This window comes from Saccopteryx bilineata, chromosome 4 (assembly GCF_036850765.1).
Source record: "Saccopteryx bilineata isolate mSacBil1 chromosome 4, mSacBil1_pri_phased_curated, whole genome shotgun sequence".
NCBI classification, from domain to species: domain Eukaryota; kingdom Metazoa; phylum Chordata; class Mammalia; order Chiroptera; family Emballonuridae; genus Saccopteryx; species Saccopteryx bilineata.
In genome coordinates, this window is record NC_089493.1 from 296,018,896 (window position 1) to 296,036,722 (window position 17,827).

At 56.9% G+C, this 17,827-nt stretch overlaps 1 protein-coding gene across 3 annotated transcripts in view; it reads right to left on the reverse strand.

Moving 5' to 3' along the window:
* Window positions 1–17,393, reverse strand: part of SCNN1B (sodium channel epithelial 1 subunit beta) — a 55,969-nt gene extending 38,576 nt beyond the window's left edge. For all 3 annotated transcript variants that reach the window (XM_066275867.1, XM_066275864.1, XM_066275868.1), the window contains exon 1: window positions 17,259–17,393. The gene's annotated coding sequence lies outside the window, so the exon portion shown is untranslated. The remainder of the gene's footprint in view (window positions 1–17,258) is intronic.
* Between the last annotated feature and the right edge of the window lie 434 nt (window positions 17,394–17,827).

Below are 17,827 nucleotides of genomic sequence, written 5' to 3' on the forward strand. Positions count from 1 at the left end.
CGCACACGCACATGCACACACACGCACATGCACACACACGCACATGCACGCACACGCACATGGACGCACACACACACACGTGCACACACACACGTGCATGCACACGCACATGCACGCACACACACACGTGCACACACACACATGCACACACACATGCACACACACGCACATGCACACACACACACGCGCATGCACACGCACATGCACACACACACACGTGCACACACACACATGCACACACACGCACATGCACACACACACACGCACACACACACACATGCACACACACGCACATGCACACACACACACATGCACACACACACACATGCACACACACGTGCATGCACGTCCAGATCTTACGCACAGCTCCTCCGACTCTGCAAGTGGAGGCGGGGTCTGGCGTCCGTCTGTCCACATGTCGAAACTCCGGCACAGAGCCCAGGCGCGGGCAGCGCGGCGGGCCAGGGCCCCAGATCTTCACGGAGCCCCGGCTCCAACAACACCTCTCAGAGAGGCCCCCCCTTGGCCCCCAGCCCCCCAGAGTCCGATACGTTTTCTCCACGGAACCAACACCGTCAGAGACGGTCTGATCCATTTCTGTGCTTCCCGCCGGCCTCCCTCCGCCGGACTGTTGACCTCCCCGCGGGTGTGCACTGGCCCGTTGTCCCCAGACTCAGCCCCTGAGGCAGACGTCTCGGTCCGATCCGACCCAGACGCCACTACTCACGCGGGGGTCTCCCTTCATGCGCTGCTCGGTGGGCTGCAACATGCCCTCGATGTGCCACATAGCCCGGGCCTCAACGGAACGGTAGAAAGAAAGAGATGGAAGATGCTCCAGAGAGTTCTGGCAAGGGTGACGTGTCAACGTGAACGTCTCCAACGCCACCCGACTGGATGCTTAGAAATGGTCAAGGCGGTCAAGGTGTTTGTTTTCTAAACTGTCAAAATTTTAAAAAGATGTGTTGACCAGAAAATAAAAATCTCGTTAGTGACTTTTCATATTGAGGACATGTTCAAGGGATGGTATTTTGCCTATAGGGATTCCGTAAAATAGATTAAAGTTGATTTCTCCTTTTTCTTTTCATTTAAAAAAAAAAAAAAATGTGACCTGTAGAAAATGTATACATAGTTGCTTATGTGGGTCAGACTTGGGGGTTTGTGTTATATTTATATTGACTGGTGCTGGCCTAGAACAGTTGGCACCCACAGTCGGCCCTTAGATAAGAGTTGAATATCAGTACGAATACAGTTGGTGCCAAACAGGTACTTTTTTGCCCATACAAGTGCCATTCCCTCTGCCGGGCTGTGGGAGCATGGGAGGAGCCGCTCACGTAGCTAAATCATCACGATTTATACCCATCACGACGCTGGAAGGAGCAGCCACCATTGTTGCGCGCCCAATGTGTGCCAGGAGCTGCCCTGGCACCAGGTCCACACCATCGCATCTGATGCCCGGATCAGTCCTGCAGGTGTGATCCTCGCTGCCTGCACAGAGCAGCTGGCCGCCCAAGGTCACCCAGCTGGGGAGAGGGGGGCCAGAGCTTGCCCTCGGCTGCCCAGACCTCCCCAACCCGCCCCAGGGGCCCGGCCCCACGCGCTCGCCTCCTGTCAGACGGGACTGCCCTGCAGGACAGTGGGCAGGTGCTCCTTGAGCCAACACGGAGGTCCTGTGAGGCAGCCGGTCCCGGCCCGGACGGATCCAGAAAGAGAATTAAATCATTCATAATCTCTGATCAACTCAGGTTCACCCATCCAGATCTGGCTTGCCAGCCCTCGCAGGTTCAACGGCTCCGGGAAACCGGTCCTGGCCGGGGTGATTGTTCTTGTTCAAGGCAGCTGTGGCGGACGGCGCCCGGCCCAGCCTGACCCTCAGGAGGGCCCCGTGAGGGTTCCTGAAGCTGCAGCCCCCACAGCTGTCTTCGGGGTGTGGCCTGTCCCCTCCCGCCCTGTGACTGCAGGCCTGGCCCATCCCAGACCCTGTATCTGGGGCTCAGATCTGCTTGTGGCGGGGGGGGGGGGGCTGTGGGATCTCATGTGAGACCTCTGTGGAGGGGGCCTTTATTGTAGGAGGTGCGGATCAGAGCCTATCAGAACAGGGAAGAGGTTTGTCACGGACGGACGGACGGATGGACCGACGGACAGATCTGCTCTCTCTAGGCTCCAGATGTCTTTTAAATAAATCGTGGCTTTGAACTTAAGGAGACCGCTTGGGTCTGGTCAAGGAGACCGCTGGCTGAAGAAGCCGGGAGAGAGACCCGGTTCCCTCTGCAACAGCGGGGCGTCTGAGGTCAGAGGGGATGGAGAGTCCGCCGTGGGGGGAGGGGCACCACTGAGCCTCCGCCCTAGGTGTGAGCCCGCGGGTCCAGCGCAGGCTGCACGGCCAGGGCCAGCGGCTCTGAAGTCCAGCTCCAGACAGGCGGCGGCCACAGCTCCCGCAGACCTGTCAGAGAGGCTAATCCTCGCATCCACCCACCCCCCCGGCCGCCTGAGGCAGAAACTCCGGGGTGGAACGGCGCCCCCCCCCCGCCCCCAGCTGACTGGGCCACACTGAAGTTTCAGAACCAAGGCCTCCTCCAGGCCCAGCGGGTCAGCATCACCCAGCAGCATGTTTGAGACACAACACCCAGACCCGCTTGACCTCCTGCACCGAGACCCCGGGGCCTGCACGGACATGTTAAAATTTGAGAGAGATGCTAGGTTAGATTCCCTCACCATGAAGTCAGGGCTCTCAAACTCGAGGGCTGTCAGGGGCCAAGCAGGCGACGTGCAGAAACGGAGCCACGTCAGACCCAGGAGCTTCCCGCCCCGTGGAAATGCGGGCTCAGGATGGCCCGGGCTCCGGCGTTTCAAGAGGACCTGAGCCCAGACGCTCAAGTGAGACTTCCCGATTTAAAAATTACTGTGTGGGTCACACAAAAATAAGGCCCGTGTGGGCCAGCCTGCCACGCTGCCCACAGGCCTTGGGGCAGAAAAGGTGCCTGACTCTGGGGAAACTTTCCGGACTCGGGACAGCCCTTCCAGGCACGGCTGGAAGGACACACAGTAGGGGCTGGGACGGAGGGCCCGGGCTCTGCTGCATGGTGGATCCACATCTGGCTCTATCGCCAGAGACCGACTGGCTTGGTCTGAGGCACGGCCCAAGCATGAAGCTTTTACAAAGTTCCCAGCCTGACCTGGGGGGCGCCGTGGGTAAAGCGTCGACCTGGAATGCTGAGGTCCCTGGGTTGAAACCCTGGGCTTGCCCAGTCAAGGCACCTATGGGAGTTGATGCTTCCTGCTCCTCCCCCCTTCTCTCTCTCTCTCTCTCTCTCTCTCTCTCTCTCTCTGTCCCCCCTCTCTAAAATGAGTACATAAAATCTTAAAAAAGAAATAAAACGTTCCCAGTAATTCCAACAAGCAGCTGAGTTTGGGAGCCGTGTGTTGGATCAGGGTTGAACACGACTTTTCAGCAGAGGGCTGAGCAGTGAGAGTTTGAGCTTTGTGGGTCCCGTGGTCTCGGTGGCCGCCACGGGCTGCCACAGCGGTTCAAGGAGCAGCCGCAGATACACGACGGAGTGTGTCTGTGTTTCCATCACACTTACTCTACGAACGCTGAGTTTTGTGCATGTCATTTGCCTGTGTCATGGAATAATACTTCTCTCTCTCTCTCTCTCTCTCTCTCTCTTTACCAACTACAACCCCCCCCCCACACACTATTCTTAGCTCACAGGTTGCACAAACGCAGGTGGTCTGTAGTTTTCTGACCTCCGGTCGACAAGAATGAACGGAGGGCGTGGAAGCCTGGACCCGAGGCCTCTTCCTTCCCAGCACACAATCCCCGACATTTCAGTGGCACCTGATTATGCAAAAGTTATGTTGACAAGTCCGATCAAGTACTGCCTGGATGTGGCTCCGGGCCACAGGCTTCAGACGGAGCCCCCGGATCCTTCAGTGGCCTCGGCACGGATTTCAGGGAGCCCCGCACCGCACCTCCCTGGGTAGGGATGTCACCGACCTTTTACAGGTGGTGACTGTTTAACAACTGGGCGGGCCCCCTGCTCAGAGCTTCACCTGCAGCATTTCATTCTCTTCTCCCAGTAACGGCCAGAGAGGAAGGACTAGAACACGCCCATGGGGATTATTATAATGCCTATTTTTTAGATGAGGAAAGTGAGGCACAGAGAGGTCAGGTGGTTTGCCCAAAGTCACACAGGAAGAGTAGGAGCGCAGAATTGAACCCGGGTCTGTCTGACGCCAGGGCCCGCTCTTATGACCACTTGGCTATATTGTCTCTCAGTAATCTCTGTCAAGGACCATGTGTCATCCATCACAATCCCCGGTCACCGCAATGGCCGGGCACAACCTTCTCAAGAACTGGCCTTGGACAGCAAGGCATTCATTGGGTCTTGACTGACATCCAGACGCTGCTCTAACCTTCTGTGCCATGAACTGCAGCCGGCCGCAGGGCACCCAAGAGAGATTCTGTCCCCTCTCCAGGAAGAAGGGGGCTCCCAGAGCTGCCCCACACGGCCGTGCAGGCCACGCACTGCACAACCCTAGGGGGCGCCCTTCACAATGTGTTCTGTGTGAGTGCCGTCCCCGGAGCTGGACCCACTCAGGGGTGTGCGGCAGCCCCGGAGGCTGCAGGGGGGAGACTCGGGGCGCCTGGCGGAACGACTCGGGGCGCCTGGCGGAGCACTGACCTCAGAAGCACATCCTCGCAAAGGGGGAGGGGCCCAGAGGCAGCGGCACCACGATGGTGCTGGTCTGGGCTGGCTGGCGGCTTTGGAGGACCGTCTGGGTCAGCGGCCGGGGGTGGCTGGCTCTGGCTGGAACCTCCTCCATCCGTGTGGAAGAGGGTCCTGCTCCCTGGTCTCTCCCAGACTGGGCAGGTCGTAGCTCCCGCTCTGAACTCTCCGTCCTGTTCCGGGTGAGAGCTGCCCTCCTCCACCCCCACCCCCCTGGCTTCTTAGGGAGAAAGAGGGACCCATGAGTGGTCTCTCCAGTCCTGCCACCGAGCTGCCCCGGGCTGGCCTCCCTGCTGTTCTCATGTGAGCTGGGCAGCGCCTGCCCCTCAACGGTCAGAGCCGCTGGGATCTCCAAACGGATGCCCCAGGCTCTCCTTTATTTATTTATTTAGCAGGACAGACAGACAGAAAAGGAGAGAGATGAGAAGCATCAACCTGTAGCTGTGTCACTTTAGTCGCTCATTGATTGCTTCTCATACCTGCATTGATGAGGGGGTGTGTGTGCTCCAGCCAAGCCAGTGACCCCCTGCTCCAGCCAGCGACCTCTGGGATCAACCAGCAGTCATGGGGTCATGTCGATGATCCCACACTCAAGTCGGCAACCCTGCGCTCAAACAGGCGAGCCTGCGCTCGAGCTGGCGACCTCGGGGTTTCGAACCTGGGTCCTCAGGACACCAGATCGACTCTCTGTCCTCTGTGCCACCGCCTGGCCAGGCAGATCCCAAGCTCTCCTCTGAACTGCTGCTCCCCTTGCCGGAGGGTTCTCCCGTGTTCGACTGCTTTTATGGTTTGAGTGCTTTACACACGCCCGCTCGTGCGACCCTCATCACCACCCTGTGAGGCGAGAACTGTCATCAGCCCCATTTTACAGACTAGGACTCAGAGGCACAGAGAAGTCAGGTGACTTGCCCAAAGTCATACAGCTAGAAAGTGTCAGAACTGAGAATCAAATCTGGGTCTCCAGACTTTACAGTCTTCCTAGGGGGACGGATGTGTGAGGTCTTCTGAGTCTCTTTCCCACCTGCAGGTTCGTCCTTGGGCCTGGGAAGTCATGTGGGTGTCCGTGATAGTGCTACTAGTGGTGATGGAGATGATGGCGATGATGGCAATGATGGTGGCGAGGGTGATGATGATGATGATGATGGTGATGATGACGATGATGATGGTGAGGGTGATGATGATGATGATGGTGATGATGCTGGGGAGGGTGATGGTGAGGGTGATGATGATGATGATGATGATGGTGATGGTGGTGATGATGGTGAGGGTGATGATGATGATGATGGTGATGATGCTGGGGAGGGTGATGGTGAGGGTGATGATGATGGTGATGATGATGGTGATGGTGGTGATGGTGATGGTGGGGAGGGTGATGATGATGATGATGATGGTGATGATGGCGATGATGGTGGCGAGGGTGATGGTGATGATGATGGTGATGATGCTGGGGAGGGTGATGGTGAGGGTGATGATGATGGTGATGATGATGGTGATGGTGGTGATGGTGATGGTGGGGAGGGTGATGATGATGATGATGATGGTGATGATGGCGATGATGGTGGCGAGGGTGATGATGATGATGATGGTGATGATGGTGGGGAGGGTGATGGTGGGGAGGGTGATGGTGGGGAGGGTGATGGTGAGGGTGATGATGATGGTGATGATGGTGATGATGGTGGGGAGGGTGATGGTGAGGGTGATGATGATGGTGATGATGGTGATGATGGTGGGGAGGGTGATGGTGAGGGTGATGATGATGGTGATGATGGTGATGATGGTGGGGAGGGTGATGGTGAGGGTGATGATGATGATGATGATGATGGTGATGGTGGTGATCGTGATGGTGGGGAGGGTGACGATGAAGGTGATGATGATGGTGATGATGATGGTGATGATGGTGATGGTGATGGTGGCGAGGGTGATGATGGTGGGGAGGGTGATGGTGAGGGTAATGATGATGGTGATGGTGGTGATGATGATGGTGATGGGGAGGGTGATGGGGAGGGTGATGATGATGATGATGATGGTGATGATGGCGATGATGGTGGCGAGGGTGATGGTGATGATGATGGTGATGATGCTGGGGAGGGTGATGGTGAGGGTGATGATGATGGTGATGATGATGGTGATGGTGGTGATGGTGATGGTGGGGAGGGTGATGATGATGATGATGATGGTGATGATGGCGATGATGGTGGCGAGGGTGATGATGATGATGATGGTGATGATGGTGGGGAGGGTGATGGTGGGGAGGGTGATGGTGGGGAGGGTGATGGTGAGGGTGATGATGATGGTGATGATGGTGATGATGGTGGGGAGGGTGATGGTGAGGGTGATGATGATGGTGATGATGGTGATGATGGTGGGGAGGGTGATGGTGAGGGTGATGATGATGATGATGATGATGGTGATGGTGGTGATCGTGATGGTGGGGAGGGTGACGATGAAGGTGATGATGATGGTGATGATGATGGTGATGATGGTGATGGTGATGGTGGCGAGGGTGATGATGGTGGGGAGGGTGATGGTGAGGGTAATGATGATGGTGATGGTGGTGATGATGATGGTGATGGGGAGGGTGATGGGGAGGGTGATGATGATGATGATGGTGATGGTGGTGATGGTGATGGTGATGGTGGGGAGGGTGACGATGAAGGTGATGATGATGGTGATGATGGTGGTGATGGTGGGGAGGGTGATGGTGAGGGTGATGATGATGATGGTGATGGTGGTGATGGTGATGGTGGGGAGGATGATGATGAAGGTGATGATGATGGTGATGATGGTGATGGTGGCGAGGGTGATGATGGTGGGGAGGGTGATGGTAAGGGTGATGATGATGGTGATGGTGGTGATGATGATGGTGATGGAAAGGGTGATGGGGAGGGTGATGATGATGATGATGATGGTGATGATGGTGGTGAGGGTGATGGTAAGGGTGATAATAGTGATGATATTGATTATGATTTTTTTTGTTTTTTTTCTTATTCATCTTAGAGAGGCAGGGGACAGAAAGACGGGGAGAGAGAGAGAGAGAGAGAGAGAGAAGGGGGAGAGGAGCAGGAAGCATCAACTCCCATATGTGCCTTGACCAGGCAAGTCCATGGTTTTGAACCAGCAACCTCAGTGGTCCAGGTTGATGCTTTATCCACTGCGCCACCAGAGGCCAGGCAATCATATTCCTACCTGATAGGGTCATTGTGCAGATTAAATGAAATAACTCAGATAAAACATTGCTCACCGAGCCTGTTCAATAGCTAGCACTCTGTTAGTGTTGGCTCAGCGGGGCTCCCTGAGGCCCGGACCCCCAGAGTGGGCTCCACTGCACTGGAGTTGATGAGGCAAACCTTCCCCCTTGAGCACTAGGCGAAGGGCGTGAACCAGAGACAAGGAAGGGAAACGGGGGATGTTTTCCCCCCATGACTCCTCCTGCTCCCTGCTCAGTCTCCAACTCCTGCCGGCCCTGAAATGCAGCCAGCCTGTTCCGGGCCTGGGGCCCAGGCTGTGTGGACGGCCATCTCGCAGGCTCTCAGGGAGGCTGGGGGCTGAGATGTGGTGTCCGGGAAGGTGAGGGGCTGCCGCCCGCAGCCACGCTCCAGCTGGGTTAGGCCTGGCCACGTCGTTAGGGGCGATCAGGACCTTCGCCCACACAGTGACTGCGGGCAGACCCCGAGAGCGTGAACAGCTGACACCTTCCGTGTGTGGATACGGGCGGACGAGTCCTGTACTGGAGGAAAGCGTCCCCCTCCCCTCCACAGTCACCTCCCCGAGGCCACCTGGCACCCGAGAGGCAGGGGCAGCAGAGTGGGTTCTGTGGTCACACGGCTCGGGGTAGGATCCCAGCCCCACCGTTCGCGAGCTCCGTGCGACCTCGGCAAGCTCCTGGCCCTATCGGAACCCGTCCTCTTATCTGCAGTGCACAGACGATGGCGCTGGCTGTTCCCCTGGACTGCTGGGGGGTACAGGGAGACCACTCCGTGCGACAGCCCTGCTTCTCCCCGTGCCGGGGGGGGTGCTCTCCCAGTTCCCGTCTGCAGGCCACAGCCGGGGCTCAGAGGTGCCCTGTCCTGCACACTCACACAGAGCTGAGTGAGCTCCAGCCCCAGCCTGTCTGACTCCCCGACTCTCTCCATTGTTAACACAAACTAGAATCAGGAATTACAGCATCTGGAGCAGGGGTCCCCAAACTTTTTACACAGGGGGCCAGTTCACTGTCCCTCAGACCGTTGGAGGGCCAGACTATAAAAAAACTATGAACAAATCCCTATGCACACTGCACATATCTTATTTTAAAGTAAAAAAACAAAATGGGAACGAATACAATATTTAAAATAGAGAACAAGTAAATTTAAATCAACAAACTGACCAGTATTTCAATGGGAACTATGCTCCTCTCACTGACCACCAATGAAAGAGGTGCCCCTTCCAGGTGTGCGGCGGGGCCGGATAAATGGCCTCGGGGGGCCGCATGCGGCCCGCGCGCCATAGTTTGGGGACCCCTGATCTGGAAGATTTAAACCCCTAAACCTCTGCGGCCATGCTTTGAGGACCCAAACTGTCCGGCCCGGTAAATGGCCCCTTCTTCCATTAGGGAGCACTGACCCCGAGCCAGGCACACTTCTAAACATTTTACACCCCCCTGGCCCCCACCCAACCAACGTCAAAGGTCCAGAGCCTCAGACCCCGAAGGCTGTCGGTGGCCTCTCTCGCTGACCAAACTCCCCCAAAGCCTCTCTCCAAATTCTCTTCACTCCTGTGCAGACCACTGAGAAAGCACAGAGGTGATTCGTCCTACGTCGGGGGTGGAGCCCTTCAACCAGGAAAATCAACCGAGTCCACACACAGACACAGGCGGGGTTTCAGACTCCGCTTGGGGTGGGGGGAGCTCGTTCTGGGAGGTCACAGCCCAGCCCCTGCCTGAGGCCCCAGGTCAGACGCAGCTGCTGAAGGGAGTGGGCACACAGCCACCTGGGCCTCAGCCCTCCGTCCGGACCACAGCTCAGGAGTGAGCTCTCCGGCACCTCAGGAGGAAGCCAGGCTGCCTGCACTGGCCCGGAAGTCAGGGGCACCGGACTCCCCAGCCTCCAAATCCTCAGCCAGAGAGGCGCAGGGGAGGAGGAGAGAGCGTGGGTCTGGATTCACGTTGTTACGATACCTGAGTGGCCTCCTGAAGGTCCGAACACCCCGGCAGAGAGCCTCAGTCCCTCACTGCCCCTCCCGTCAGCCGGGCACCCCTTCCCTTCCTTCAGCTCCCTGCCAGCACACCCACTCCGGGAAGCCCACCAGGTTCAGCCCACCCCACGCCTACGTCTTGGCTAGAACACTTGAATTACTGTAAAAAAATAAATTTCTTTTAAAAAAAATTGCTAAGACTTTTAGGCTTATTTCCAGTTAACGTAATACATTTGTGTTTAGGGCTCCCTGTGTGGCCAGGCACTGTTCTAAGCACTTGACACGTTACTCTGTATCACACCCGTAGTGAGGTGAAAATTTGCATCACAGAAGCAGCAGGGAGGTTAACTAATTTGCGGGGAGGTTAAATAATTTGCGTGAGGTCACGCAGCTAATGAGGGACAGAGCCAGGATTCAAATCACTCTGTAGGTCAGTGGGGTGGGGAGTGGGGGGAGGGCAGGTGGGGGCCCAACAGGGGGGGGCAGCTTAAGAACTGCCACACCTTCTGTGTATTCTCAACAGCCAAGAGGATTTTGTCTGCCACTACATTTTGTAGTTGACGTGATGGAAACACGTAACCTTTTTAATGTCGTAAATACAACGTGATGTGAAAATGGAGACAATGAGTTCGCCAACGCCCTGGACACCAGCCCCACTTGAATCTGCTGGTCTTAATATTTGGTCCAGTGGCTATTCTAACCTCCCTCCTACCCTGGTCCTGACCTCCTAGAACCGTCCCACGGAGGCGGACAAAGTGACGGAGTTCTTGTAGGATTCCTGTGGGTCAGGCACTCTGTGACAGCCCCGTTTGCAGGAGGGAAGTCTGAGGCTTACGGAAGTATACACACACTTGATCAGAAGTACACAGTGCTAAGAAGTGGCGGAACCAAGGACTAGAACCCAAACAATCTGACAGCAACCCCCTCCCTTCTTTTGGTTATCCCTAAATGTTTTCATCGTGGCAAAATATACAACCTAAAACTTACCATTTAAAGCATTTTTAAATGCACGGTTCAGTGGTCGTAGCATATTGACACTGTTGTGCAACCATCAGCACCATCCACACCGGAACTTTTTCATCTTCCGGAACAGAACGAAACGCTGTGCCCATTAAACCCCGCCTCCCAATTCTCCCCTGCCCTAGCCCCTGGGTAACCTCGACTCCACTCTGTTTCTCTGACTTTTCATAACCTAGGTCCCTCCTGTAAGTGGGATCGCACAATAGTTGTTCTTTTGTGATCAGAGGACTCTCTTTAAAACAGTTCATTCTTTTGCCCTGGCCGGATAGCTCGTTTGGTGGGAGCATCGTCCCGAAGTGCAGGGGTTGCCGGTTCGGTCCCCGGTCAGGGCACACACAGGAACAGATGGATGTTTCTCTCTCTCCCTCTTTCTCTCTCTTTCCCTTCCTGTCTGGCTAACATCAATCAATAAAAAAATTTAAAAAAAAATCCTTTTAAATATTATTGATTTTAGAGAGAGAGAGAAACATCAGTTTGTTGTTCCACTTATTTATGCATTCATTGGCTGATGCTTGCATGTGCCCTGACTGGGGATTGAACCCGTAACCTTGGCGTAATCAGGACAACACTCAAACCAACTGAGCTACCCGGCCAAGGTCCGAATTTAATCCGTTCTTTATTTGAAAACACAGTCCAAGGGAGGATTAGCCTTATCTCCACAGTTATGCTTGTTTTGCATAAGGCAAAAGAAAAGATGCCTGGTGAGACGATACAATTTTGACACGGTTAGCATACGGATGAAAACCGTATGCTCAAGGGTACCGACCTGTCTGCAGCACAAAGTCACCTGCCTCCTCACTTAGAGTCACTACCTTCCCTCCCCAAAGTCAACCGGGGTCACCAGCTTCCAGGGTGTCCCCTAGCCGTTAATGAATGTGCGTATGCAAATATAAACGTCCTATGCGCCTATGCGGGCCTTTTCCAACACGCCCACACAGATGGCCGAGTACCGCCCCCTGTTCTCCGCCCACACAGACGGCCGAGTACCGCCCCCTGTTCTCCGCCCACACAGATGGCCGAGTACCGCCCCCTGTTCTCCGCCCACACAGACGGCCGAGTACCGCCCCCTGTTCTCCGCCCACACAGATGGCCGAGTACCGCCCCCTGTTCTCCGCCCACACAGATGGCCGAGTACCGCCCCCTGTTCTCCGCCCACACAGATGGCCGAGTACCGCCCCCTGTTCTCCGCCCACACAGACGGCCGAGTACCGCCCCCTGTTCTCTGCCTTGCAGCTTTGCTCTCACAGCACAGCCGGGAGATGATGGTACGTCCATTCATAAAGAGCTACAGCTTCCTTTCTTTCCCTTTTATTTAGTGATGGGGGGGGGGGAGACAGAGAGACAGACTCCTGCATGCGCCCCCACCCGCATCCATCTGGAGACACAGCTTTTTATGGGGGTGACGAGTCCTCCGCTGCCCGGGAGATCTTTTATCCTGAACCAGCCCCCTCCGAGAGCGAACTCTTGCCCCAGGCCCGCCAGGTGGGCAGACTAGGGGCCACCAGACTAGGCAGGAGAGTGACTTCTAAAGCGTGAAAAAAAACCCGCAACTGAGACTCCGCTGGGCCCTGGGGGACCTTCCTGTCCTTAAAGGACTGGTCTGTCCAGCCTCCCGAGCCGACAGGGATGTGCCTTGTCTCAGGACATCCCCTCAGGCCGTGGTCTTTGCTGAGGACAGAGTTCTCCCCACCCACCCGGCCCGTCTAGGGAGGTACACGTTGGTGGCTGGAGGAAGTCTCGTTTGAGGTCCTCTAGGCCAGCGACTGGAACATTTCTGTGAGCAAAAGACTCACCTGGAGGGACGGTTAAAGGACACTGCCCGGGTGGGGGTGTCTCGGGGTGAGTCTGAGAATCTGCATTTCCTGAGACTGTGTGACTGCATGGGCCGGGTCACTCGCTCTGTGTCCCCGGCCCCCACTCCGAGGCTGGGCAGTGGTGTGAGTCAGGCTGAGAGGCGGCCGGGTCACTCGCTCTGTGTCCCCGGCCCCCACTCTGAGGCTGGGCAGTGGTGTGAGTCAGGCTGAGAGGCGGCCGGGTCACTCGCTCTGTGTCCCCGGGCCCCCACTCCGAGGCTGGGCAGTGGTGTGAGTCAGGCTGAGAGGCCGTGTTCCAATCTAAATGACAGGCTCCGTGCTGGACTTTCCCCTCTCGTCCCCACCGCACAGCTCCCCGATAGCTGTCATCGGTCCCCTCTCCACGTCACAGTGAGAAAACCGAGGCTCAGAGATAGTCCCTGGGCTTTAGAATCGGACGGATTCGGGTCCGACCCCGGCTCGGCCACCGGCTCACCGGGCAAGGGACAGCCCCTCCCTGCGTCTAACTCGTAACTGGGGGTGACCAGACCCCATTCCCAGGGGCGTATGAGGACTGCAGGGGCGGTGGTTGTGAGAGCGCCTGCACACAGCAGGGGCACAGGAAATGGGGGTCCCTGTTCCTGCCACCAGCCCCAGCTTGGTCTCCAGGTCCCCTGCCGTCTCCCCGGACTCATCTCCCTGCCTCTCGTCCCTTCCTAAACTCGCTTCACTCTGTCCTGCCCCTGGGCCTTCGTCAAGGGTGTTTTCTCAGTGTAAAAATGCCTTTCCTGAGAAACTCCTATTCATCCTTCAAAAGCCACTTGAGAAGTCCCCTCCTCTTTGTCTCTGCCCTTGAAATGCTATCCTCTTTCTGTCCTCGGGCAGAGAGAAAATGTTTGGTGTTGTAGCCTCTTACCTGTGTGTGTGCTACGAGGTCAGCGCTGCAGCTGCTGGGCTGGAGGAGGGGGAGCTCAAAGGGTGACATTCCCACTCCTCCCCTCCCCCCTTCTCTTCTGTTTCTACAGCACTTTATACAGAGTACAATTTGGGGTAGAAATTACAGTTTGGAGCCTGATCGGTGGTGGGGCAGTGGATAGAGCATTGCCCTGGATGCTGATGTTTCAGGTTCGAAACTCCGGGGTCGCCGGCTTGAGCGTGGGATCATAGACATGACCCCGTGGTCGCTGGCTTGAGCCCAAAGGTCACTGGTTTGAAGCCCAAGGTTGCTGGCTTGAGCAAGAGGTCACTTGCTCTGCTACAGCTCCCCCCACCCCCCGTCAAGGCACATATGAGAAAGCAATCAATGAACAGCTAAAGTGATGCAACTACGAGTTGATGCTTCTCATCTCTCTCCCTTCCTGTCTGTCTGCCTCCCTCTCTCACTAAAAAAAAAAAAAAAAAAATTTGCAATCTGGAGTACAAATCACCAGGCTGTGAACACCACCATTATCAGCATTAGAATCAACACTAGGGTGGTATTGACCATGAACCAGGCACTGCTCTAAGGGTTCCAGGCTGTTGACTCATTTAATGCCTAAAACAGCTCTTTGAGACTTGCCACTTAATACCCATGTGTTACATATAAACAAACCAAGTCACAAAAATACTAAGTGACTTGCCTTAGACCACACAACGTCTCTGAGTTGGAGCTGGGATGTAGGAGCTGGCTGCGGTGTCTATGTTGCTAACCTTGACATTAAGCTGCTCTTTAAGAATGAGGGTGCCTGGACCTGGTTGGTGGCTCAGTGGATGGAGCATCGGCCTGATGTGTGTACGTCCCTGGTTTGATTCCCGGTCAGGAAACACAGGAGAAGTGGCCATCTGCTTCTCTCCTCCTCCCTCTCCCCTTTCTCTCCCTCTTCCCTTCCCTCAGCCAGTGGCTTGATTGGTTTGAGTGTGGCCCTGTGTGCTGAGGATAGCTCAGTTGGTCCAAGCGTGTCAGCCTCAGGTGCTGGAAATGGCTTGGTACTCGAGCATCGGCCTCAGACAGGGTTGCCGGGTAGATCCCAGTTGAAATGCATGTGGGAGTCTATATATCTCCCCTCCTCTTACTTAAAAAAAATGAGGGTGCCTGCCCTATCCAGGGGGTGCTGCGTGCTGGGCCGGGAGCTGTCATCTTTTCTGATCCTCTTTTCTCAAGAAACATGGAATTTTATGTGACATCTCCTACTTTTTAAATCTTGGGAGTAAGCTAAAGGTTTTAAAGGAGCAGAGGCCTCATAAAATCTGCCCACAGGTCTCCTTTGTGACGTCTGCTATTTCCTGTATCTCACAGGTGGGACCTAGGCTGACGGTTTCTGCAGCTTCTCTCAGGGCCGCCGGATGCACAGTAGGCCCTTTGTAGGTGCCCTGTCATGTCTGAACCCTGTTGAGAGCTGGGCTTGGCTTGCAACAAGCGAAAACCTCACCCTCAGTCCCGCTCAGCACGTAGGGTTCTCTGCCTGCACGTGGGGTGCGGGTGAGGTCCCAGAGGGTGGCTCTGAGCATCGCTCCGACCTCCAGAGCCATCTCCAGGGTCTGCTCCGTCCAGGACGGGGTTTCCTGCTCACCTAGTGCTGAGAATGTTCTGCACGCTGTGTTTTCTCATCCCACCGACCCACCCACAGGGCAGTTCGGGGGGAGGGGGTTGCCATTATCATCACCCCGTGTCACAGCTGAGAAAACCGGGGTGCAGGCAGAGGAAGGGAATTGCCCCTGATCCCCAACCCCAGCTGGGGAGCGGTGGAGGAGCTGGGCTTGTGTTCCAAACATCTCTGATTCCAGCTGCTTCTCCAACCAGCTGTTTGTCATCAGGCAATTCCAGCCAGTGTTTGACGGTCCCGGCTACACATTCCCGGACGAGCAGCCCCCTTCTGACTCAGCCTGGACTCCGTACGTCTGCGGTGCACCCACAGGACCCGGGGGCTCCTGTCTGTCAGCTGTGGTTCCTAACTCCTCTGTCTCCCACGGGAAGGTGGGCGTAGCGTGGGGGGCTTCCAGAGAGAAGCCCTGGCCGCAGTCGCTTATGGGCACTCTGCCCACTGGGTCCTGGACAGGCAGACCGCATCTGGACGGAGGGGGTATTGTGTTTGTCCTTACATTCAGCAGGACATTGGTGCGTGTGCATGCGCCTGTGTGTGCGTGTGTGTGTGTGTTGGCAGGGGTACATACATGTGTAGGTACAATTGCGATGAAGAGACTTTGTCCCCCAAATTCAGATCCTGCGGAGTTAGTTTAGGACAAAGAGCGGAGAATGCTTACTGAACCCAGAGGCAGCAGTTTATAGCAACGACGGAACCAAAAACCCAGTCCTCCCCCCCCCTTTTTTTTTTTTTTTTTTTTTTTATCTAAAGACCCGTCCGGAGGCCTAGCCAGGGTGGGAACCCATTCCGCAGCTAACGCACATAACTAAGCGAGGTTTACATGCAGCAACACGGGTCACTCTCGAGGAAATGAGAACTCCGGGGAGGGGGGCCACGGTGCCCGGTGACGTGGAGGCGTTTTCTGCCTTTTCTGTCCTCCGGGCACCACCACGCAGGTCACCTACTTTCTGTGGGTGTAGGGAAGGTCTAGGGGTACACTCCGGAATTATAGAGGTGGTTACCTTTGGGGGGGCAGGGCGGGCGGGAGGAAGGTCATAAACAAAGGAGGAAGAATAGGTCCCCGCATTCCTCATGGAATTACACAGTTGGGGGGGGTAGGAAGGCTGGGTCACTCTTGGATGTCACATGGTCAGGGCCACAGGGATGCCCAGGTCTGGGAGAAGAAAACGTCACACAGCCCCCGCCCCCAGGGCTCCCCGGTGGAGATGGGGTGGGGGTGCTGTGGTGCTTTATATAGATGGGAGAAGCTCTTCCTCCCTAAACTTCCCCATGCCTCAGTTTCCCCACTACGATACAAGGGAAGGTCCCAGCTCCATGCTGCACACCCTCTGTCCCCAACTTGCCCCCTCCACCCCCAGCAAGCCAAAGCAATATGACATTCTCTGGACACATCCCCTCTGGGGGAAGAGACAGGAAGGGGTTCCCATCTGACTTCCTTCCCAGCACGCCGAGGAAGGACACTCAGAAAATACACCCACAGTCCCCCTGAGGCGGGCGAACCGGGGGGGCTTTGGGGCGGGACTCCCAGGTTCACGTCCGGATGACCTGGGATCCAGGGACGCTTCTCAGCCCCCCTGACCCTGGGGAGGTCCCCCTCGGTGCCAGGGTTAAGAGAGCCGCCAACAGGGATGCTGTGTGGGCGAAGTCAGTGAATCACAACAAAGTGCTTCGCGGCGCCCAGCGAAGTCCGCGCTCCCAAGTGTCGCGGCTGTCACCCTCCCGAACGACGCGTCCCCGCGCCCCTCCGCCGCCGCAGGTGCTCCGGGGACCGTCGCGTCCCCCGCCCCACGCTCCGGGGCTCTTCCCACCCGGCAGGACTCCTGCGCCCCGAGCCCGGGTCCCCGCGGCGCCTGAGCGTCCGGCTGAGAAACTGAGGCCGGGACAGCGGAGGGCGCGAGCCGCGGGCGCGCAGGGGCCGGCGCCGGCCAGGGCCACTCCTGCCCTCGCCGGGGGTCGTGTCATACCTGCTTCCCGCGGCGGCTCGCAGGGGCCGGGACGCGCGAGCTGGCGACGGCGGCAGAGTCTCTGTGGAGTTGGGCTGGAGCGCGCGCCCGGGGCGGAGGGAGCGGGCGCAGGGGCGGGGAAGCTGGGACGCCCGCGGGCGGGGCTTGGTGGCTCCCGAGGCCGGGCCACCGGCACCTGCTCGGCTCCGCTGCCGCCTCCCTGGGCCCCTCTTCCTTCGTCTCACCCTCACCAAGCTCCAGGCCCGCACGCTCACTTACCCACACGCCGCATCCATGCGCACCCCACCCCCCCGTACGCACCGCGCCCCCAACACCGCGCACCGCGCCCCCAACACACCGCACCGTACCACCAACGCACACACATCCCCATTTTCCCTCCGTACACCCACACGTGCCACAGCTATGCACACAGAGACCTCTCGTCCGTGCGTCCCCCAGACAGACCACTATCTCCCACGCTACCCCGAGACTCATCCCAGGCCACCTACAACACTCCAACCTACCTGACGGTATACTTGATCGCACACACCTGTGCGACTGCAGGCCCATCACATACGCCCCCCACAGGC